Source organism: Ursus americanus, chromosome 23 (genome assembly GCF_024610735.1).
Source record: "Ursus americanus isolate L20-20 chromosome 23, mUrsAme1.1.p, whole genome shotgun sequence".
In the NCBI taxonomy this organism is placed as follows: domain Eukaryota; kingdom Metazoa; phylum Chordata; class Mammalia; order Carnivora; family Ursidae; genus Ursus; species Ursus americanus.
Genome location: NC_142149.1, coordinates 2,050,415 through 2,074,542, shown reverse-complemented (window position 1 = coordinate 2,074,542; position 24,128 = coordinate 2,050,415). Strand labels below are relative to the sequence as shown.

The window sequence follows — 24,128 nt, the reverse complement described above, 5'->3', positions numbered from 1 at the left end:
TAACCCCGCCTGCCGGCGCATTCCATCAGCGCAGAGAGGCGGCCCTCAGCCATCACTCAGCAGCTTCGAGGCACCACTGATAAAATCTTTAAAAACACTCAAGCACGTTGACAAAGAAGAAGGAAGAGGAAGTGATGTTGCAGCCTGTCTGGAGGGTGAGCGGCCTTGCCTGGCTAGACCCCCCGGCTGTCTGCGAGGATCGCCCTGTGCGGTGCTGCGGCAGTGCCGTCCCTGTGCTGACTCCGGCCTCCGCAGTCACGGCGCAGCTGGCACGGATGTGTGACAGTCCTTCTGGGATTTGGGCCCCCGTGGTTTTGAGCGGTGCACCGCCGAGCATGGATGTGAGGCCCACGGGCCACCGTCAGGGAGCCAGATCAGTCAGGCGTCCCCGCGCGCCCCTCCTGTCCCTGCAGCAGACGTCACCGGCAGCCCCTCGCACCTTGCCTTCTGCGGGCAGGTGCGCCTCACAGGCAGGGCAGGCTTGCCGGGACAGGTGCCTCCTTGCTGCCATCGTGCTGGGGGTAGACGGGGGTGGGGCGCGTGTGTGTTGTGGCCTGGGATCTGTGGGAAGAACACGCACTCGTTGTGTTGTTGCTGTGCTGTTTTTTAGAAATGGAAGTTGAGAGCATACCACTGCATGGTGAGGGTTTGTAAATGTGAAAGGTGGGCTAAGGGGGAGAACAGGACGAGGTGGGGTGTCGGCCCCGGAGGGCCTGCCCCTGCTCCGCCCACCTGGTAGTATCTGTTTTTACAGAGAAATAGGGCTTAACTCTGTCTTTGACCAGCCCATCAGGGATCTGGTCTCTCCACGATGTTTTTGACAAGAGCGCTATCTGTGTGTGTGACATCGCAAGGAGGACCAGGCGCTGTGTGTCTGCACTCTAACAGTGCAGCTCAGACGTCCGACAGCCCCAGACCTCCTGCGCAGTGGCGGCTTCCTGAGCTGGCCGGCCCGGTACTGAGCCATGTGCAGGCGGCTCTGGAGGGTGTGCTAGGGAGGGAAGTGAAGACGGCTGAGGAAGTGCCGGCTCTGGGAAAGGAGACGATAGGGAGCATGAGGCAGTGGGGTGTAGAATCTGGGGGAGGCTGTGAGGAGCCCACCGTATGCTCGCCATATGTGACTGGGAAGGGTTGTCAAATCCGGCTGCAGCCAGATGAGAAAGTGCTGATCCAGGGGGGTAGTTGCAGACGAGGGGAGTGGCCTCTTCTGCTTGCTTGACTTCATTCCATCGGGAAACCATATGTCTCCGTGGTGGTCGTGAATTGGGCGTTCACGACGGCTTCTGGGTACCCTATCTTAAATGTCAAGGAGTTACTTGCCGCTGTGGTATGTAATGGAGGTTTGAGACGTGGACACGGGATTCACAGAGGCAGTATGAGGGAGTCGCACACGGTGTGGCCCGTGTCCCTGACCTCCCTCGCTCGGCAGGGTTCGTGTGCTCACGTGCTGTTGCGGGATCAGTATTTCAGTCCCTTTACAGCCGGGTGAGTTTGCTGGATGGACACACCACATTTGTTTGTCCATCTGCTGACGGACACTTGGGCTGCTTTTGCCTCTCGGCTCTCACGAGTAATGCTGCTGTTGACGTGGGCATACGAGTGTTTGCAGGGACGCATGCTTCCAGTTCTTTCGGGCGTCTCCTGGGGTCGTGTGTAACTCCGTGCCGACCTTTTTGAGGAACTCCCGTAGCGGCCGTACCATTTTCCATTCTGGTGTCATGTCAGAGCTCAGTTTCCCCGTCCTCACTGACACTTGTTATTTTCTGTGTGTTTTGTTCTGAAACAATTATTGGGGATGCCTGGGTGGCTCAGTCTGTTGGGCGTCTGCCTCCGGCTCAGGTCATGGTCCCAGGCTCCTGGGATGGGGCCCCGTGTCGGGCTCCTTGCTCCATGGAGAGCCTGCTTCTCCCTCTCCCTCTGCTGCTCCCCCTGCTTGTGCTCTCTCTCTCACACACTCTCTCTGTCAAATAAATAAATAAAATCTTAAAAAAACCCTATTATTAAGGTGGTCATCCTGGGGGGTGTGAAGAGGCATCTCTTTCTGGTTTGGATTTGCATTTCCCTAATAACTAGTGACGTTGAGCACCTTTCCATGTGCTTTTTGGCCGTTTATCTACACATCTTCTTTGGGAACATGCTGTTCAGATCCTACACTGCTCTTTAGTTGGGTTATTTGTCTTTACTATTGACTTGTGAGAGTTCACAATGGAGTTTTTTAAACTGACTGAGCCAGAGTTTTTGTCGAGAGGACTTGTGTCCTTTCCAAGTAATGTATGTGATATCTGCTGATGACCTCATAGCAACTTTTAAGTCCTGAAATAGTCTTTGGCCTGTTCGATTTGTCCCACTTATAAAATGTTTATTAAGAGGTTCTGTGACTACATCAATACATGTACTGTGTAATTAGATATTTTAATACGTATTCCGCATGATTCGCTAGGTGTTTGGTTTTAAAAAGTGGTGGCCCACTCGGCCTGGATGGCATGATATGGAGAAACTTCTTGTTAAGGTCAGTCGGTGTGGCGCGGCAGGGGAAGTGACCTCTGTGGACTGGGCCGGGGAGTGGGTGCGCCAGCAGCCGTCAGGGGTGCTTCCACGCTAGCGGCTGGTACCAGCGTGCCGTGTCCCCCGGGTCTCTCGTCTGCTCTAGCTTTGCTAACCCTGCAGATCTTTTCTGGACCCCTCAATGCCCGGTGACTTGATTTTCTTCTCTGATGTATTTGTCTATTTCACATGTTTGCTGATTGCCTGCTCAGCGAGGCCCCTGCCTGGCTGTCCCCGCGTGAACCAGACGCGGCCCTGCCCACGGGGCTCACATTCTGCTTGTTGCCACCCTGCGAACTGGTTTGTGAGGCCATGAACCCCATGGTTCTAACATGGTTTGTGAGGCCATGGTCATGGTTTGTGAGGCCATGAACCCCATGGTTCTAACATCGCCTCGTGACCTTTCCTCGCTCCACTTCTTCAGCCTCAGCTCTCTGCTAGCTGCATTTTTTGGTTGGATTTTCAAGATTCAATTCCCCCCAGAAGAGTGTACACCAGTCCCTGGGTGGCCAGGCTGTGTGGTGAAAAGGCACGTACTACCCCAGGGGAGAGACCAGAGGACACGCGCCCCAGGTGCTTGCTCACATCGCAGGAGAGAGCGAGGCCCCCAGACCCCACGCCTTGAGTGTCCTGGGCCCTCTCGGCCTGTGGGTCCACTCTGCCACCGACTCCACGTAGGCCGTGTGGCTCCCCACCCCCTCCATCTCTCTGCAGTGAAAGGAGCCCCCAGAAAGCTGGGGGGTGCCTGAGGGCCACTGAGTGCTGCAGAAGGAGCACACCCTGAGTCTGACACAGGCAAGTGGCCCCTTCCGAGGCCACAGACAGGCTGTGCGGGCTCTTTGTGTCCCCGTAAGGAGGTGTGCCGGGTCCACAGCTGGTCTTAAGTGGCAGGGTCCAGCCTGCCTTTCCCAGCATCCCAACAAAGAGAGACTGTGCTTGGCCCAGCGCACCTTGTATTTATTTACATATTTTGCCGTGGTCCTGCGTTCACTGGCTAGTCTGTGGATGGCTCGCGCAGCTGAGGTTCCCACCCTGTCCACGGCTATGACCGGGGGGGGGGGGGGCGCTGGATGACAGAGGGCTGATTTGGCGCATGGCTGAACCGGGAGGACCAAACAGGGCTCCTGTCAGTGTCATTGGGGGGCTATCTCTTGTAAGGGCTGCAGGTAGGTTCCTTGATGGGTTTTTAGTTCTAAGTTTTGCTTTTATAAAGACACTCTTAGCCAAATTTCAATAAAATCCAAGGAGAGAACCCAGACAATTGGGAAGTACCTCTAGATTTGAGGAAATTGAAAGAGTCATGAAGGAAACTTTGCAAATAAATGGGGAAACCCGAATGAGGTGCATAATTTTCTAGGAAAATGAAATGACCATGATTGACCTCAGAAAAGATAGAAAACCCATAAACATGGAAGAAATTGAGAATGTTATCAAAGGGTCTTCTCCTAGTCTTTCTTCCTGCAAAGCATATGAAATTTGGGAGAAACACAGAATTCTATAGCTATTCGACTTCTATTGTGGGAAGATTTTCAAATATGTTATATTTAAAAAGCAAAGTATAAAAGAAAAAAATGTATTCAGCGGACTTAGAATATGCACATGAACCTTGTAGAAATTCAGCTTTTCCTGCTTGTCAGATTAATAGTGTCGGTGTGGAGATGGATGGACGGACGGGCAGACGGATGGAGGGCGGATGAGTAGCTAGGTGGGCAGGTGGGTGGAGGGATAGTTAGATGTGCACAGCCCATCGATAGGTCCGGCCGCCTGGCTTGCTGCCCGTTCGGATGCCCTGCCGGGAACATGCCCTGGGGGGCTTGGCCCAGCTCTGCCTCAGGTGTTCCCAGTGTCTCCTTCCCTCCTGATGGCTAGCTGTGTCGGTTATGGGTTAATTCTGGTCCCACAGAGGAGTAGATACACATGTAGGTAATCCCTGAAATGATACACGAAACGTTTGTCACGGCAGATTTAGGGTAGGCGCAGAAGCCTTGGACCCTCCATCGTCCTGCACACCGTGCATCTAAAATACCTGAGTGTTCATTGCTTGCGTAACGGGCACGATGTACGGGGGCCACTCTCCACGTGTCACCTTAGCGTAGGAAGGGGAATGTGGGGCCGGAGTTGCCGCTTGGGACTTTTGCCTCCGGGTTGTGAAATTTGCATGTAGTTTGTTCTGACCTTTTTATCTGTCTCTTGGTTCTGTGCCATGTGTGTGTGCATATGTGTGTGATTGTTGTATATGGGTGATGTGTGTGGTATGTGTGTGTAATGTGTGCAGTGTGTGTGTGTATGAGGTATGTCTGTGTGGGGTGTGTTACATGTGATGTGTGTGTGCACCGTGCGTGTGCGTGTGTATGTGTGTGCGGTGCATGTGTGCACGCGTGTGCGTGTGTATGTGTGTGCGGTGCATGTGTCTGCGTGTGCGGCGCGTGTGTATGTGTGTGCGGTACATGTGTGTGCATGTGTGTGTGGTGCATGTGTGCATGTGCATGTGTGTGGTGCATGTGTGTGCATGCATGTGCGTATGTGTGGTGCATGTGTGTGTATGTGTGTGGTGTATGTGTGTGTGCGTGTGTATGTGTATGTGTGTGTGCGGTGCATGTGTGTGTGGATGTGTGCAGTGCATGTGTGTGCGTGTGTATGCGGTACATGTGTGCGTGTGCGTGTGGTGCATGTGTGTGCATGTGTGTGTGCAGTGCATGTGTGCGTGTGTGTGCGCAGTGTGTGTGCGTGTGCATGTGTGTGTGCGGTGCATGTGTGCGCGTGCATGTGCATGTGTATGTGTGTGTGCGGTGCATGTGTGTGCGTGTGTGCAGTGCATGTGTGTGCGTGTGTGTGTGCGGTGCATGTGTGTGCGTGCATGTGTATGTGTGTGTGCGGTGCATGTGTGCGCGCGTGTGTGGACGTGTGTGTGCGGTGCATGTGTGTGCGTGTGTGTGTGCGGTGCATGTGTGTGCGTGTGCGGTGCATGTGTGTGTGTGTGTATATATGTGTGCGGTGCATGTGTGTGTGTGTGTATGTGTGTGTGCACACCCGCACGCAGTGAGAGATTGGAGAGGCTTTGGTGCGGAGCTTGCCCTGGGTTGTGCTGTCTGGGAACCTTGTCTGTGGGAGCTTGTCTGTGACAAGCTTCCCCTACGGTCCAGCACCCTAGCTGCTGGAGTCTGGGAATGTGTGGGGCACCTGGCTCCTCTGCGCTAAGAGCGGCCGCATGGGCTCGGGAGCGGCGTGGCGGGGGCACTGCCCTCCTTAGCGGGCAGCCAGGCGGAGGGTTTCTGCTCAGCAGGCCCGTAGCCTTTGTTTTTGTTGACTGGCACCAAGCATCAAAACTGCGGAGTGTACGGTGGGCCTTTTAACCCAAGAAACAGAACTAACAGTGACACGTTAGGTTGTCTTAGCAGAAGGAAAAGTGCTATATTAAACACTCTCTTAAAAAAGAAGGGAAACATCTTGAAAAAAATAAATATTGGCCACGCATAGTGCCGTACAGGGTTGATGTGAGGGACGGCCGCCGGAAGGTGCCAGCCCGTCCCCGTGGCTTTACGGCCCTGATGGTGCTAGAATGCACGCGTGCTTCGGCGGTGCGTGTGCACTGCGTGGGCTCTGGCAGGCTGTGGCCACAGGTGTGGGGCCTCGTTGGGACTGGACACGGGGGTGAGGCCAGCACAGCTTTATAACTGGGGGTTCTTGCTGTAGCCTCCAGGTAGAGGAAACGGTGGTTTTTGTGGTGATTTTGTTGTCTTCATCAGTGTGGACAGTCATTATTATTAGTGTATAAACATGGGTAAGCGAACACCCAACTCCCGGACGGATGGAGTTGCAGACAGTGGACGAGATCATGAGTTTTACTGTTCTCTGCTCAGGAAGGTGATTGTCTGAATGGTGGGGTCTACACGCGATCCCCCACTTCCCCTAGCGCTGTATCTCACGCAGGAGCACAGGGAACTTGGGAGGAGAGCAGTCTGGGGCAGTTAAGTATGGCTAGAGGGTTTTCTATGCCTTAATAACCGTAAAGAAATCCCTTTGTTTACAAACGCTGTCCTTTAATTAATGTACTTGATGACGACTCAGAACAGTATATGGCCGCATTCGCCTGGGAGCCAGGGGACCTGTGTTAACCCCACTGAGTACTTGTGACCTTGGGTAAATCTCCAGAATTTATTTCAGTTCTGATGTGCTCTGGTTCTGAAAGGGGTTTATTCTCATCTACTTAATCTGACAGGAAACACCGTGCTATGGGGTAAAGCCAGATTATCTTCCTGGAGGTGAGCATTTTGGACAATGTTGGGCCTCATGCCCCCAGGACGCAGGATTTAGGAGACGGACATCATACAGGGTCTCTCCATGTTTTTGTCCTTGTGAAAATCAGAAGTGCCTTCTTTTCACAGCTCTGCTGCTCCTTGTTTTAATGCGACTGTGTTTCTATCTGTTCAGCTGGTAGGAGTTCTTCACCTTTGATGTTGAGGGGGACAGAGGGGAGTGGACTGGGTCTTGTGGGACTCCATGGGCCCTGGGTTGCTTGTATGGGGGGCTTCAGGCTGGTGGGGTCTCTCGGGACTTGGGCCCGCCTTGCCGGTGAAGTCTGGCTCCAGGGAAGAGCAGGCCCCAGCTTTGCTGAGTGGACTTCGGCCCCCGGCAGGGGTGGCTGCCTGGGTGGGGAGGGCCAGCCAGAGTTTCCAGGTCTTAGGGCTGCATCTTTCACGCCTTGGCTCGTGTCTTTCTGCTGCATCTGGCTTTGATCACCAGAGTGACCCGCTGATACGCCTTCGAATCCCCAGAGCACCCAGTAGGGGCTCAGATGAATGCACAGAGGACGAGAAGGCTCTGGGTTTCCTGGGCGACCTGAGGCCACTCTGCTCGGCCCATCTGGACTGCAGCCAGGACTGTAGGTGCCAAAGGAGGCCCTGAGCTCAGGGTGTCTCTGGAGGCTGGCCCATCCACCTGTGGGTTACAGGGGTCCTTGTCTTTTCATTGGAGTATCTCGTCCGTTTCCTTTCATGTGATGGTGGACGCACCTGGGTGTATGTCTGGCTTCTTCTTTTTTATTTTATTTTTGTCTCATCTGTTCTTTATTACCTTTTCCCTTGACTTCTTTTGTATTAGTCAGGTTTCAGAACATTGTTCACTTGCCCTTCTCTTTGGGACACAGTAAAGAACACGTGCTGTGTGCTGGCATCGGGGCGCTCCCTTGGGCGACTGTGTGCACGCCCTCTGCGCCGTCCTTCCACCAGCGTCACACAGGGCAGGGCCCAGCTCACATTCCCTCCGCCCTCCCCTGGGCCCCGACCCACGTTGCTGCTAGGGAGTTTGTTCCCTGTGCATCTTAAACTCCACAAGGCAGTATTGCTGTTGTTTGGGGCAGTCGGTGTTTACTTAGGTTTATCTGCTCTTCACCCATTTTGGCACCCTTTACTCCTTCCTGCATCTTTTTTTTTTTTTTTTTAAAGATTTTATTTATTTATTTGACAGAGAAAGACAGCCAGCGAGGGAGGGAACACAAGCAGGGGGAGTGGGAGAGGAAGAAGCAGGCTCCTAGCGGAGGAGCCTGATGTGGGACTCGATCCCAGAATGCCAGGATCACGCCCTGAGCCGAAGGCAGACGCTTAACGACTGCGCCACCCAGGCGCCCCTCCTTCCTGCATCTTTGTCTTCTCTGGGATCATTTCCCTTCAACCTGGAATGTTTAAAATATTTATTTTAGTGTGAGTCTGTTGGCAACACATTTACTTAGTTTTTGTTTATCTGAAAAAAAATTTTTTTTTTGTTTTGTTTTTTGGTGGGGAGGGGCAGAGGGAGAGGGAGAGACAGAATTTCAGACTCCCCGCTGAGCACAGAGCCTGAAGCAGGGCTCAGTCTCACGACCCTGAGATCCTGACCTGAGCCAAAATCAAGAGTCAGACGCCTAACGAACTGAGCCATGCCCCTGAAAATGTTTTTACTTTACCTCTATTTCACTTTGAAGGATAGTTTTGCTGGGTGTAGAATTCCGTAGCAATTATTATTATTTTTTTCCAGTTAAAAGGAGTTATGAAGTGTGTTCCTCTCATCTCCAGGCTTCTGTCTTCTGTGTTAAAAAGTTGGCTGTGAGTCTTCATATTTGTCTTATTTTACCCCTCTGGCTGCTTTAAAGCCTTTTTCACCAAGTACTGGGATGTTCGTAGGTGTGGTTTACGTTGTGTTCATCCTGTTTGGTGCTCCTTCGCCATGGGGCTTGCTGGTTTTCATCAGTGTCCTGCAGACCCTGTTCTGTGTTCCACCTTCCCTCTGGGAGCTCTGCTTTGAGTATGTTAGACCTTCCATTCTGTCCCAAGTATGTCTTACTCTCTTTTCAGTGTTGTGTTTTTTCCTTCCGTGCTTTCATCTGGATATTTTCTCCTAACCACAGATTCTCTTCTGTTCTGATGTCTAATCTCCTGTTTAGCCAACCTACCAATTTTTTAATATCCCATTGTGTTTTTCTCGTCCATAATTTCCATTAGGCTCTCTATTGATTGCTGGTCTCTGGGGAGAATTTCCACCTTGTTACGCATTATCTTGAACACATTGGCTATCAGTGCTGACATGCCCTTTCTTTTCACATGAACATCTCTGAGATTGGGAGGCGCGTTGCCAACAGCACTGAATGCTGCATGCGTTGACGGAGTTGTCAGTGTCAGAGTGCACAGGTGTGAACTCCATGGTGTGACTAGACAGTAGTCAGTGTTTCAGCCAGCTAGTGGAGGGGGGCTCGGTCCTGGTTGTGGAAGGCCTGTGAATGGGGGTTTGTGACCTGGAAGAACCCCCAGAGACCACCATGGAGATGGTACACCACCCGCACTCGTGGCCCACAGGTGACACTGAGTGAAAATGAAAACTTGACTCAGAGAGTGGACCTCCAGACACGTGGAAGAGGTGTTCGGGGCACCTCAGCCAGAACGTGCTAAGCAATAGTCTTGTCTGTTTAGCTGACCATAGCTCTTGTACCAAGTGTCAGATAAAAATTCCAGCAAGTGAGGGAACACTGTGTCAGAGCTTAATTGTCAGTGTTTCTTCCCTTAGGGACACATGAAGCAATGATGCATCTTACAATTTTTGGCATCTTGAATTTTATGAACAAAATAGCATTTATTTTATACAGATCATAGCCGTACTTTTTGAGGAGCAGAGTTGGGGACAGAATGGGGCTGTGTGGAGTTTAATAATGCAGAGAATCCCACTCTCCACCCTACGGGCTTTTCCCCCTTCCCATTTTCCCATGTTCTTTATATTCTGATCTCCCTCAACAAAGGGCTTGCGGGAACCCTGCGTACACGGCTACAGAGGTGGTCAGTGATTGAGCCATATTTGCCATACTGCTAATAGGTGACGGGAGATGCAAGTTAGTGTCCTTTTGCCCAGAAATCCTGGATGCAGCCAGCCCCTCGATCCCCGCTCCCCAGACGGTCTCCAGTGTTCCCCTTCCTTCCACTGCCAGGAATGGAAGTGACAGAAGGTAGGCTGGAGCCCAGTTAGTGCTTGGGTGTGGCCCGCCTGGCGTAGGTTGGGTTTCAGGGCGATTGGAAGTGACCCGTCAGAGTCAGTATTGATGCCGGGGTCTTCGGTGGGACAGACCGGAGGGCATCGTCATTCTGCATCACCGCACGAGGGAGGACGGCGAGGGGCATGTAGCGTCTTAGAGGTGGAGCTGGACCTGAGTGGGAGCCGCACAACCCAGCCCGCTCCTGGCGCAGTCCTAACGCTGGCTTCTGCACCAGCGCCACACTGAGGGTTTGACAGGGCTGGTGCTGAGTTTATCTGTCAGCTTGGGAAGAGCTGGGTTTTGCAGCCACAGCTATGGCGTGCTTTCCCATCCATTCTGCTCTTGTTTTAGCGGAACTCAGTGAGATCTGACGCATCCCCTAAGGTTCTGACGAGCTGCTGTTGCTGTCGTGAAAGATCTTTTCCCCGGGCGTCTCTCGTGGGTTTTCAGAATGGCGCATGGAAATGCGGTTTACTGCTGCGTGTTGGTCGTCACGCAGTCACCAGGCCCTGTGCTCTGTGGCCCTGAGACAGGCTGTGATGGTACTGTGGTGGCCTCGGGTGCCAGGACTGGCTCTCTGCCCTGCTGGAGACTCACTGCCCGCGTGGCTGGGCTGCCGTGATTCACTCAGAAGCCCCGACTCGCAGGTGTACGGGAAGGTCTGCGCTAGTTTCAGTTTCATAGGTTTCACGTCTCTTTAGATCTTCTAAAGTTTATACACCCCTCTTTCTGTATGCCGTTCCACAGACATTTTTCACGCACTTCTTAGAAGTCGTTTAGATAAGAAAAATGTACAGACAGATCTTACAAGTCTTTGGTTGGATGAACTGTGAGAACCATATACTCTCCTATAATCAGAACTGGAGGTAGAGCCTTGGTCATCCGGAAAGGTCCCTCACCCTTTCCCGTCAGATTCCCTGCCTGGGAGGCCCCTGGCTGGAGGCCTCGTCCTGACATTGGTGCAGAGGGTCCCGGGCTGGGTCATCTGCCTCCTCTCGCACGACACAGCTTCTGAGATGTGGCCATGTTGCTGCGTGTGTCCGTCCGTAGCTGGTTCCTGTCTCTGACCGGGGAGCGTCTCAGTGTGTGGCTGGACCACGATTTGTTGATCCATTCACCTGCTGGTGCACATTTGGCTTATTTCCAGTTGTGGGCTATTATGAAGAAGGGTGCTGTGGATGTTGGTGTAAAAATCCTCGTGTGGGCGTGTGTTTTCATTTCTCTCGGGTACCTAGGAATGGGATTGCAGGTCGTGGGGTGCTTGTATGTTTTCTGTTATATTTTGTAAGCAGCTCTAAATTGGCAAGATGACAAAAATCATCTGTTTCTCTTTGCAGAGCCAGGCAATCTGCAGAGAAATCTTATTTACAGTTTTCTCCACATGCTCTGGAGACGTGCAAATGTGAACATAAAGGAGCTAGGAGACGTTTGGCTGTCTTTGCAGGAATTTTTAGGTTAGGTATTGGATGTTCTTTTTCTCTCAAATTGTATATATTTCTTAGCGGTGGGGAGTGCATGAGGCCATTTGGGCTTATAAATGTGGCACAGTTTAGGAAATAATAAATTAATTGCTTTTACCCATTGCTGGGCTTGAAAAGGGAAGGTGACCCCCCCCCCCCCCCGCATCAGTGCCTCTGTCTGGACTGGGCTTTGTGCCTTCCCATAGTTTTCTCCAGGGTGGATCGTGCAAGCACAGCCTTCAGGACCCCAGACAGGCTGTGGTCAGCCAGCCCTTTTTGACAGCTGTGTGCTCCTTCACTCAGCACTGGTTTTGAGCTTCATCCTGCTGATTTGGGTTCCCTCCCCTCCCCTCCTCTTCCCGTTTTCCTCCCCTCCCTTCCCTCGTTCCCCCCTCCCCTCCACTCCTCTTCCCCCTCTTTCTTTCCCATCCCCTTCCCTCCCCTTCCTCTCCCTTTCTTTCTTCTGCCCTCCCTTCCCCCTCCCCTGTCCCCTCTCCTCCCTCCTCTCCTCCCCTCCACTATCTTCTTTGTCCTCCCCGCATTCTCCCCTCTCCTTCCCGCCTTCCCTAGCCCCCCCTCTGCCCCATCTCCCCCTGCTCCCCTCCCTGCTGGTCTCCTAAGGAGCACTTAGTGGCACTCAGAATGCTTGACTGGGGCTGCAGGGGAAGTGTTCGTTAATGAAGAGACGAGAAAGTGAGGAAGAGAATGGAGCCCAAGTCTTGAAAGGAATCACGCCTCTTTGGAGCTGCTCGGTTAGAAGAGGGAACATTTATAATAATGTGGGTTGTTAACTGTAAAGTGCTGGAGATACATTTATAGTGTTCATTTGCTTCAGAAAGACCGAGAATTTTTTTTTTTACAAGGAGAAATATGGTTTTATAAGTTTTATGTCCGGAATATTGATATAGTTTTAATCTGCATTATTCCTCAAAAGGAACCAAAAAGTTCTTCCTTTTTTTCTGAGCTATGGAGACCTTCTAGATTTTCCTTCCTTTTATTTTTTTGTATCATTCGTCTTTTCTCCCCCCTTTTCCCTCATTTTCTCTGCCAATTAAAATACTTGGAAGGAGATGTCTGAAGTACCTTCGGTGTTGTTGAGCAGGGTGTGGGCGCTGCGGTTAGAGCTTGCCTTTCCCAGGGAGTCCTCCTGGCCATCCTAATTAGCCGCGTGCGGCCGCCCCACATCGAGGACTTGCCGTTCCCTGGAGAAGCGGGAGGAGTGGAAGGTAATCGAAGACACCGCCTGACGACTGGCGTGCGTCCCGACCGCTGCTCCCGGCTCTTCTGAGAAGTTTCCCTTTAAAAGTGATGTCGTAGACACTCGAGAAGGATCTTCACAGAAGTGGGGCAGGCTTGCTTGTCTGTTAGTCCCCAGACCACCTCGTCTTTCTCTCTGGCCTCTGCCCACAAATTCTGTGTCTGTTGTGATCCTCTGACCGTCCCGTTCGGGGGACTCGTAGGCTGGAGGAGGCAGGAGGACATGCTTTTTATTTTCAGTGATTCTCTCCAGGGAACTGTGTTTTCCATCTCTTCCAATATGAAATAGTAGAAATGTTGCCATTTGGCATTACCTAGAAATTACCTTTCTTCAAACGTGGCTCTCAAAAATAGATTATTTTCATTATTCTCTCTTTCTTCCTGGTATGAACTTGAGAAGACTCTTGTTCCCTCCCCGTCACCTAGTGTGGCGGAGACATAAACGATGAGGGAAGGAAGAGGTCCTAGGACATGGCCGGCGTCTCAAGGCAAACGAGAAGACTTACTGGGCTCCTAGGGAGCGTGAGTGAGCTGCAGGCACCGGGTCACCACGCTGGCCAAGGTACGGGAAAGGCAGGAGCATGACTCGTGCCGACTAGATTCCGTGCAGCAGAACACCGAGTGTTGGCCATATACGGGGCACTTTGCTGGTGCTGTGGTTGTGAAGATAAGATGCTTCCTCCTGGCAAAGAACTCCAAGCCTTGTAGGGAAAGTAGACATTAATTCGTTGACTGGTTCATGCATTTATCAACAGCGTGTGTCGGGATTACACTACGCCCAGACTCTGGGCAAAACCAGGTATGGCCGCTGCCACTGAGCAGCACGGAGTCTAGCGGGGGAGACAGACAGCAGTCACACGTCACAGCACGGGGTGGACGGCAGCCGGCCAAGAGGACGGATTCCCTGAACGTGGATGACGGGTGTCGTCACCGGAAGTCGTGTGGAATTCCTGTCGTGTTCCTGATGGGATGCCTACTCGGCCAAGGTCACAAAGGAGGCGTCAGAGCTGTGGCAGCGACTCCCCATCATCGTGTGCTCAGAGAAGGAGGGCGTGCCTGCCACTCGCCGGGTGCCGTCTGTGTGGTTAGGGCACTGAGTAGGGCATCAGTAACCTGGAGGAAGAATGCTCCCCCGCCATGCACCTTCCGCAGGCTGCTGGCCTGAGCAGAGAGCCTCCTCAGTTCTACCCCAGGCACCTGCCGACCTCTTCAGTCCATCTTGTTGTCCCCCCCAGCCACTGCGAGGTGGAGGAGTTACTGGTCTTCCAGAGGCCTAGGGAAACAGAGTCAGCGGGGTCAGACCTCAGAGCCTGGGACCTGGACATGGCTGGGCGGCTGCGGGGCGTGGCAACGCTCCCTCCCAGCCCAAGGCCCGCGTGCGTCCCCAGAGCAGGCCTTGAGCCCTGCAGAGGCAGCCTCCGGCGTACGCTGCTGTCCCCCTGTTCGCACCCTTTCCTGGTCTCTTAGCTGTTCTGACCAGGCTGCGCAGAGGCAACAGCCGGGCGGGAAGATCCCACGTTCCCAGCTTGAGGATGTCCTGTGAAGTTGTACCTCCCGTGTTTGCAGCTGAGGGTGAACGTCCCCTGTGTCCTTCTTGCGCTGTCACCCTGTCTCCAGGGGCCAGGACAGAGGATGTTGATCAACTAGGGACAAGTTTTCATGGGACAGATACAGGGCTTCTCCATCCGCTGTGTCCTCGTTAAGGTTTGGCACAAGATCGCAGGGTGACCTGGAGATCTTGGCGAGCGGGGGAGGTAGCTGTCGCCATGTGATGCTGCTCCGTCAGTAGCTTGTTTATTTGATCCCCACCGGTGGCCCGGTGTTCCGAAACAAGGGGCTCTCAGTGACATCATTTTAATGGGAGACCCCTCGAGCATCTGTCCTTGTACCAGCAGCGCGTGTGCCTTGGGCAGAATGACCTCAGCAGGGAGCCTGGAGCCAAGTGCCAGTGTGCGACATGGAAACCACCCGGCAGAAACATCTGGTTCTCAACTGGGTCATCGAACCCGGGGCTGTGCTGAGGTGCAGCTTTCCAGCACAGAAGTGAGAGCCGGAGAGGGGGCCCCACTACGCAGGCTGTCAGGACGGAGGCCTGCAGGGCGGGCTGGCCATTCAGTGGCACCCCGTACGTTCCAGGGCTCTTCCCAGCCCTGCTTCCCCGTCACTGGCCTCTGTGAAGTCCAGAGGTGAATTTCTCGTTTTTGGAAGCCGTGAGGACCCGTTCCTGATGACACTGAGTTCGCCGAGCGGACTTTGAGTTTTTGCGGGAAGGTCTTGGGAGAGGAGGTGGCAGCAGCTCTGCGGGCTCCGACCGGGGGCTTTGTGCAGTTGGTTGTTTCTTCCTGTGTCACCCATGGCACAGGCTTGTTGCATACAGAGCCCGCGTGGGCGTCGTGCCCCACCACCGCCGGGGCAGGAACTCACAAGGGGGCGCGTCCAGAGCCAGCGCTGCGGCGCCGTGGAGACGCGCCTCACGCCTTTCGGCCTGACCTGCCTGGCACTTGCCAGTTCACGAGGGTGCCCCTGCTCGTGTTTTAAAGGTTTGTGATGAGTTTCATAGTCCCCTTCCTCAGTTATTTTGAAAGAGAGCGTGATGAATTTGGTGCTTCCTCTCGTGTTTTATCTCTCTCTCTCCTGCCTGGCGTCCTGCCAGCCTTTCTCACTGTATTTTTCTCGGCCTTGTGTTTCAGGGCTGTGTGCAGCCGAGGCCAGGGCCGCCTGAGGGATGATGTGTGCGGTGGGGCCTGTCGTAGACCCTCTGGGGGCCGTGGCTCCTCTTCATTTTGGTCAGAGCGCTGAACACGTTGAACGTGTTCACGATAGCCGTTTCAAGTGTCAGATTTCATTCCCTGTCCGGCGTTTTGGAAAAGAGGAGTCCCCGTAAAGGGGGGCAGGTTAGCACTCCCGGTGGATGCTGCAGCCCGGCGCCCGGCACCCATGTGCCCGGGCTCGCGGTAGGAGCGGGAGCACTGACAGCCCCCGCCCAGACTCCCTTGCTGCTGGGGCCTTCTCTGCGAAGCTGGGCGTCTGCGCTGAGCTCCTGCAGGGGGCGCTGGGTGTGAGCTGCCTGGTCTGCTGGCTCAGCTTGAGATTCTGGGGCTTTCCAGGACTGGGGGGGGAGGGGGCATTCCCAGCGGCTGTGGCAGAGTTCGGTCCTGGCACTCGTCACTCCAGGAGGCTCAGTCTGTGTTCTGCTCCTCTTGTCCTTTGAGGGTCCGTAGCCCTGTGGTTTGGCCTCACCGTGCAGTTTTTATACGAACCCGTTCAGTGTCTGGTTCCCCATCGGAGTACATGCTCCGGGAAGGCAGGGCCTCCCTGGTTTGGTTGCAGGTGCACCCTGCCCCTGGCACCGGGCCCGGCACAAGGAGGTGTTTATCCACCATTGTTGACTTTGCTGAGCTTGGCTCTTAACCTGGGTGGTCTGGCCTTCCCCCCTTCTCATGCCCTTCTGTTGCTCCTGAGCACAACAAGGGTCTCCTCTGTCGGGGGAGGAGGTCCTGTTTGGCCCCGAGGAGCACCTGCTGTGAGCCCTTCCCAGGCCCTGTCCTCTGTGTGTGCAGAGGCCATGGGGCCGGGAGGGCGGCCAGAGCACGGCCCAGCCCTTCACTTCTGCCATCGGACTGTCTCCTGGAGTTCTTCTCCTGTCCTTTTCCTCTCATCTCCCAGAGGCCGAGTCACACCCTGCTTTCCCTCCGTCCTGTCCCTTCCGTGCTCGGCCTCAGCCCGCTCTCCACCCTGGCCGCCCACCGTGCCCGGGGCCGACATCCCTCCTCACCCCTTGCATGGAGTCCTTGAGGGTCTCATTTGTGGGCTTGAGAGTGTGAGTGTGTATGTGACAGGCTGTGTGACTGTGTACAAGTGAGGCTGAGTTGTGCATGTGTGTGACTGACCGTGTGTGCGTGATTGTAGATGAGTGTGAGAGTGTATGTGACTGTGTGTGAGTGTGACTGAGAGACTGTGTGCATGTGTGTGCACGTGAGTGTGAGTGTAAGCGTGTATTCCTGACGAGACATCTTGGTTGCATCAGAGTTCTCGCTCCTTCCCAGCTTCCCCCCTCCTGGTGTGTGACGTGGTGTGTGTGTGTGTGTGTGTGTGTGTGCGCGCGTGTCCTCCTTGTGACGTGTGCGTGTGCCCTTCCTGTCACAGAGCTGAGCTGGGCACTGCAGCTGGGGAGTGATGGCTCTAGTGATTTCGAATAGGTTGGGATTCCTTTAGAAAAGGCGTTCGGGAATGGGGTGGGGAGGGTCCCGCCAGAGGAACAAAGGGACATCCTCTGCCCCTCATAAGAACAGTAAGAGGACAGCGCTGCGTGTGTGGGTGACCAGGCACCCACACAGCTGGCGCTCTTTCAGGGCCTCCATTTACAGTCTAATTGCTTTCCAGACTTGTCCATTGTCTTGTTTTCATCATGAGTCATCCCACTTGGCTACGGAATTACCTTTCCTCCTTTGAAAACGGAGCAAACAGTGGGGAAAGGGACTGTAGTGTGCATGGCGGTGACTGGGGGACTTACGGGGGTGGCAGTGACTATCAGTGTGCAGTGCTGACCTGCAGGCTTGACTTCCAAGGCGCTGCTGTCGGGCTGCACGCCCTCGGCTACGTTCCAGCAACGCCTAACATTGTGCATTGACTCCATGGCTTCTGTTTAAAGTATGATGGTTGGTAGGTGGCTTATCCTTCCTAAAAAGGGCTGATGTCTCAAACTAGGTTTTTGAGTAGACACGTACTCGACTATGGAATCTGTTCTGATACGGATACGGAAGGGGAGGAGTGGTGGCCCTGGGCGCTTCCTCCACGATTGCCACCTTAACGTCTCCTTATGCTCTCCTTATGCTCGCTACTTCAGGATTCGGTTTGGCTAAGAATTCCTGGGGTGGGGAGAAAGCAGCATTGTAAATGAAACTGAAGTTTGCTCACTCATAGTAAGACTGTCCCGAAGTAGTCATTCAGGGCGTTAGGTGCTCTAAAATATCAGGGCCCCTGGCTCCCAGCAAGGATTCTGTGCTTTTGGTCACCTTGTTGTCCAAGATGGCTGCTGGGGCTCCAGCTGTTCCAAATGCATTCCACCTTGCATACAGGGAGAAGGAGGGAGGGAGGACCCTTTCTTTACCATTAAGGATGTTTCTTAAAGTTACACTTGGCACCTTCATGGGGAGACTGGGAAATGTTGTCTGGGTGGCCTTGGGCCCACATAAAAATGGGCTTCTATTATTCAGGAGGAGGGTGGCATGGACATTGGAGGAAACTTGCAGTGTCTGGCATAAGCACCATCTGGGCCGCCACACCAGGAAGAGCATAACGTGTGCACAAGTAGGAGAATGAATTATCCTGGTGGCAGGTGCCCGGGGACCAGGAGGCAGAAGAATTCAGGGACCTGCTGGCTTTGAGTGAGGATCCCACCCCCCGGTGTGTTGGGGGAGCCATGCAGGAGAGGTGTGGGAGATCGGGGGTGGCTCATGGTGGTCTCTGGCACCACACTGAGCCAGGGGCCACCCTCGAGAACACCCTTCGCTGCTGAGGGGACCTTGCTTATGTGTTACAAGGTTATTTATTCCTTGTAGATGCATTGTATTATATTACACGTTTTGGAAAATTACTGTAAGTCTTGGCTTAACTTATTAGTTTCTGCGAAGACAGCTCATGGAGAGAGACTGCCGGAGGCTACCAGGACGTTCCTGGCTGGGGACGGGCAGGACTGCACTGTCCGGTGACCTCCCTGCTGTAGAAGGTCTTCCTCCCTCTCACCGTGGGAGTTGCCTTGGGGCGACCCTACCACTCACTGGTGGTGGGGCCCTGCGCACACTGTTTTTCCTCATTAGGCCTCAGTTTACACATCTGTAAAGGAGGGTAGACATTGGTGACATGATGTGTGTAAAACACACGCCTTAAATGTCAGCGATTAGTATCTGTACTCAATGTCCTTTACACACAAAAGCTAGTAATCCTTTGCATTAATATTTGCTTAGATTTTTCCCATGGATTCAAAAAAAGCTGTAAAAAAGTAAAATTGAGGTTTAGGTCTTAGTAAAGTTCGTCTTCTGAAGTTCAGAAATTTAAAAGTTCCAAAAATGTAAAGTGTTCCGTATTTGGTGCCAAAGCTTCCTTGGCAGCAACCCGGACCTGAATGACGTGAGCCTATTTCTAGCAGTAAAAGGGGGGAGGGTCCATCAATAGGACCATCTGCAGGTTCGTTAGCAGAAACAGGCATCTGTTTATACATTCACAGTGACCACATGTGTAAAATACAAACATTCAGAATTCTAGACGACGTCTGGGGCCAAGGTTGAGGATAAGGGGCTGTGACCCTGTGGGCTGTCTCGCCCTTTCCCCCGGCGCTCAGTGTCCCGCAGCTGAGGCCCCTTGCCGCTGTGGCCTCCAAGAGTCAGCCTGCCGCTGGCTGTCCGGGTGGAGAACGTCCTGCCGGTGGCTCTGTTCCCAGGCTGCCCCGAGCTGGCTGGCCAGGGATCTCTCACCGGCTTTTCTTTCTGCATTCGGGCGAAGGGAGGGTGAGTCCTCGCTTCTGTCCTGACGGTCTTTTTATTTATTCACTTCTGTTTAGATTTTCAGATTTATGTTGCAGGGTTTCTTGTTTGCTTTTGGCCTTGTCAGGCCCCGTCCTGGTTTTCTTGTTGCCGTACGTGTACGTATAGTGCATAGACTCATTTTTTTAAACTTGAAGTAACACAATTTACCAATGAAATGATCTTAGAATTTCTGTTTATTTTTCTGTCTTCTCTTAATATGTATGTGGTTTATAAGCTATCCGTAGGATTTACTGTTGAACTCCTGGTTGGACACTGGGGTTGCTGAAGGCAAGACACGGGTAGGGCGACTATTTTGGAGACTCTCTGACACCTTGAAATGGTACTTTTGACTCTGGATAAATGCTTGGGAAGCCCAACAATGTTCTTTGGACAATCAGTTCCAAATAATAAACAATAAACACAGGATACTTTTTTCCTCAAAGCCAAGACACCGCTACTATGGGCTGGAGTAAATGTTGTGCCTTAAGGGTTTCCTGTTCATGTGCGAATTCTGCTAATTTGGCTCCACGTAAATGCTAAGAACAACAAAAAGCATTTGTTTCAGTTTTCCATGGCGGCGTAACTGAGTGCCCCAGAACCTAGTGGCTTAAAGCCACACGTGTTTATTGCTCACAGCTGCACAGCGTGGGCTAGGCCCAGCTGGGCAGTGCTGCTGGGTTCTCCTGAGTGCCTTGGCGTGGCTGCAGTCACCTGGATGCTTGGTGGCGCTGGAAATCTGCCATGACATCATTTACATGTCAGTGTACCAGCCGAGATGGCCAGGACATTGTGGGCTGGCCATCCATCCTTCCTTCTGTCCTTTGTAGCCGGTAGCTGGGTCTCTGTGTGCACCTGGTGGCTTGGGTGTGGAGGAGGGGGTGTTCTGGGAGGATGGGCCTGTGTGCAAGTGCTTATCCTGCCTCTCTCTGCATCATACCTGCAAATGCCTCTTGAGCCAGAGTAAGTCATAGGGCTGAGCCCAGGGTGGACGCAGGATGCAAACACAGGGAGGCAGGGTTTATTAGGAGCCCCTGAGTTTCTGTAGTGCCATTTGGTGAACTAACAGATTTAAACATATTTGATGCGTTTCAATTCATTGCAGTTTCATTATTATTGAAGCTTGAATTGTCCCATCGCGAGCTGCAGGGGTCTCTTTTCATGGGCTTGGCTCCTGAGCCCTTTGGACGTGTCCTTGTCCCTCAGGTTCCCCTGTCGCTGCCTTGCTCTCTGGTACGGCGAGATGGCCCGGGTTCGTCCTGCACGTTTCCTGTCCCAGATAAGTGTTGGTTTCGTTCAGCAAGAAATCTGTATTTTGAGACTGCACTCTGGGAGTGAGGGTGTTTACGGCCACTGTGCTGCCACGTCTTGTAGGCCTTCTGGAGGGTTCTGCTGGAGCTGTGGGTTGGTCTCTCATGCAGTCCTGTCTGCTGTTGATCTTCACCCCAGTGCTCACCAGCTGCTCTGCACCTCAGAGCTCCCATCCTAGTCATTCTCTCTTGTTCGAAGCCTATCCTTTAGAATTTCCTAGTTTGTATTCTCTCTGTTTTTTGGGTGAACTTTCTCAGTTTCTGCCATCTCAATATATTTTCATTTTACTCTTGTTTTAGGCAGATATTTTTACTGGATATAGAATTGTTTGATACTTATTTTCTCTCCATACATCAAATAATCCCACACCCCGTGGCTTCTGGCGTGGCTTTTGAGAAGTCTGCTGCCAGTCTGAGCGCTCGTAGGGAAGTTTGTCTCTTCTCCCTGTCCGCTTTCAAGGGCTTCTCTTTGCTTAGAGCTTTGTAGATTTACGAGCACGTGCACAGGGTGAATCTCCTTCTGTCCACTCTTCCTGGAACCCCGTGATCTTCCGAAACTTGGGTGTTGGCACCTTCCATCCGTTCTTTTGGCTTCACAGCCATCCTCTACCCGGATATGAGCCCCGTTCCATGGTGCATATGGACCTCACTGAAACTATGTTGGGCCTCCACGCTGTGTTTCACACTTTCCCCGTTAACCCCGTGTTCGTATGCACCATTGCTTCCCCTCTGTGCTTATACTCTAGTTCGTTTCTTGAGCTCTGTCTTCCAGTCCACACACTCCTCGTTCAGCTCTGTCTAGTCTGTGGGGAAGCCTGTCCATTTCTGTTTAAGTTCTAATAGGACATTAAACTTAAAAAAGAATTCTGGTAGTTATTTGCCGTACTGCTTGTCCCTGTCTCATATTTTCAGTTCTCTTTCTTGAAGTACTTTAAACAAAGTTACTTTATTTTATATCTAATTATTTTGATATCTGAAGTCTTTGTGCATCTCCTTCAGCTGCTGTTAATTTAGTTACCTTTTTGTCACATGCCTGTTTCCCAATGTACTTTAAAAATTTTGACAATGAATTATTTCCCTTTGAAATTTAACTATGTAAAATCTTTGAAGCTTGAGATGAAATTGTTTTTTTGTTTGTTTGTTTGTTTTTCCAGAAATTACTTGGGTTTGCTTCTGTTGAGCACTTAGGGACCCTGATGGTTAAGGTTATCCAGAATCCTGGCTGAAGGTTTTTATATCCCACCCAGTAGTATGACTTTGAAGATCCAGGTCAAGACCAACTTTCCCTCTCTCCACTTGCCTCCATCAGGGTAGAGATGGTGAGTTTCTGTGGCAGCCCCTTGGCAGATGGTTGTACTTTTGGATCAACCTGACTCTGAGTCCAAGTCTTCTGTAGGCCCACCTTTCTGGAGGGACACCTTCTCTTGGACTCCCCACCTCACCTGGGGCCTGGTCCCCGGTCCCTCTAGCCACATGTGCTCCTGCTCAGGGCTTGGCAGCTCCTGTTCTGGGGAAATCTGGCTCTTCCTGTTCACGTGTGTCGGTTCCCGACTTCCGTGTACGGTCTGAGCATTCTTTTATACTTGCTCATCCTCGTCTGTGAGACAGCGCCCCGCTCCCAGCCGTTCCTGAGGCCTGCAGTGTGGGGGAGGCCTAGGTCTGCAGGGTGCAGGACGCCTTGTCATCGGTGGCCTGTCCACTCCTACAGACACGATGTCCTTCTTGTTCCTTCGAGGCATATAGCAGTGCCAGCTCCTAATCTTAAAACTGAGCGGTGTGATGAAATACTTTAGAAAACGTGAATTACACTAAATCACAGGGTCTGAATGGCATAACCCGACAGTTCTGGAAGAAATAGAAAGTGTAGCCGAACGCCTGCTATCAAGTGTAGGCATTTTCAGTGAAGAACTACCTACTACACTGTAGGTGGATAATATTAAGTTCACCTAAGAATTGAAGGAATTCCGGAAATTTATAGGTCAGTGAGCTGTGTGTTAGCAAGGGCTGTGCAAAACTTGGAATGCCCTGCTTCTGCTTGTTGACGGAAGGTTCCAGTAGATAAAAGTGTTACGGGCAGAAGTGTGATGAATGGATTTTGGTGAGTCGCAAGCATTCCCGAGGGAGGTGAGTCACTGTGGAGCAGGACTCACCTCCAGCTTTAACGTAGATGGTGGGAGACAGCGTCAGGGGAAAGAGGAAGTGGCTGGTGTATGAGGAGCCTACAGCTTTTCCAGGTCTGTGGGAACAAGCCCCCGGGTGACTGGGGAGCAAGACCCCGAGTCCTTTTTGACCTGAAGCATCAGGAGGGCCGCGAGACAGCAGAGGCCATCTGGCTGTGGCTGTGCGCTCGCTGAGCTGGGCTGCGCGTGCCCGTCGGCGTGTGCGGGAGAGCAGCAGGGCAGCCGGCGGGAAGTCGGGGTGCTTTTGGGGGACGCCTGCACGGGCTGCAGAGCTGCTCTGGCTTCATCCCCTCGCGGGTCTTGGGAAGGCTGCAGGCACAGCAGGTGCAGGGGCAGAGCCAGGAGCAGGTGTCCTGATTTACAGTCGGTGGTCTTCGTGCAGCACCACCTTACGTGCTGTAATTAGTCAGCCCTCAGGGAAGACTGGATGTTGATGACCAGTTAAGGCAGATCTTGAAAGCCAGAGCAGGAGAAAGATGGCAGAGCTGGGTGACAGCCCCGAGGCGCTGTCTGTGGTCATGGAGGCCAGGCTGCCCCCCGGGCACCAGGGAGCAAGATGCCACCTGCTTGTTTGTGTGACGGGCCCTTGTTGTGAGAAGCTGTTGCTGTGGTGTGGAAATCAGCAGCAAACGCACCTCCATCTGAAAGTGTGCTTTTTACGTTGTGCTCTTAGAGCAATGTAGAAACTCTGTGCTTTTCAGACTAGCGTAACTTCTGTGTTTGAAGGACAAGAAAGGAAGTGTGACCCTATAACTGTTTAGCAGTTCCTAAACTCGGACCTACTCTCCACCCTGGGGACATTCCAGGTTTCAGTTCGGAAGGATTTGGCCTGCTTAAAGCATTGTGATGGCTCTTTTTTGGCCCCTGTGCAAAGTGCGAGCTCTTTAGCTGGGCTAAGAGGGGTTCCTGATCTCACCCCTGCCCCGCGAGGCGGCTCCAGCTCTTGCCGTACCCACGCCGGGCCCCAGCCTGACCTTTGGCGTCTCAGCGTGCCCGGGCTTCCCGCCCACCTTTGGCTGGCCGGCGTTTTCTTCCTCTGTCCCTTGGACTCTGCTCAGGCTTCAAGTCTCCCCTTTGCTGTCATCTTCTGTGGCGCCATCCCTGTATCTTTAATCCTTACCACCTTAGCAAATCACTAAACAAACGCTCAGAAGGCGCCGGCTCCTTTGCTCCCCCATAGGATGCTATTTGTACTCCATAAGATGTCCCGGACCGTAAGATGTATCATCCTCATCATCTCGCTGTCAGTGTGCACTGGTCTAGGCTTCAAGAAAGGAATGGGGACTTTCAGGTGGCTGAGGACAGTGGTGGTGTCCTCCATCCCTGTCCCCCAACATTTCCCCAGAACGACTCAGAAGAAC

The 24,128-nt window shown here is 52.8% G+C and overlaps 1 protein-coding gene across 3 annotated transcripts in view; it reads left to right on the top strand.

Annotated features, from left to right (window-relative positions):
* The window catches only part of RPTOR (regulatory associated protein of MTOR complex 1), a 317,986-nt gene that overhangs the window by 87,791 nt on the left and 206,067 nt on the right, over nt 1–24,128 (top strand). The window contains exon 1 of one of the 3 annotated variants that reach the window (XM_045813988.2): nt 18,722–19,262. The exons of the other annotated variants lie outside the window; for them this stretch is intronic. The gene's annotated coding sequence lies outside the window, so the exon portion shown is untranslated. Of the gene's footprint in view, nt 1–18,721; nt 19,263–24,128 lie in introns of those variants that run through there. 3 annotated transcript variants of the gene reach the window in all.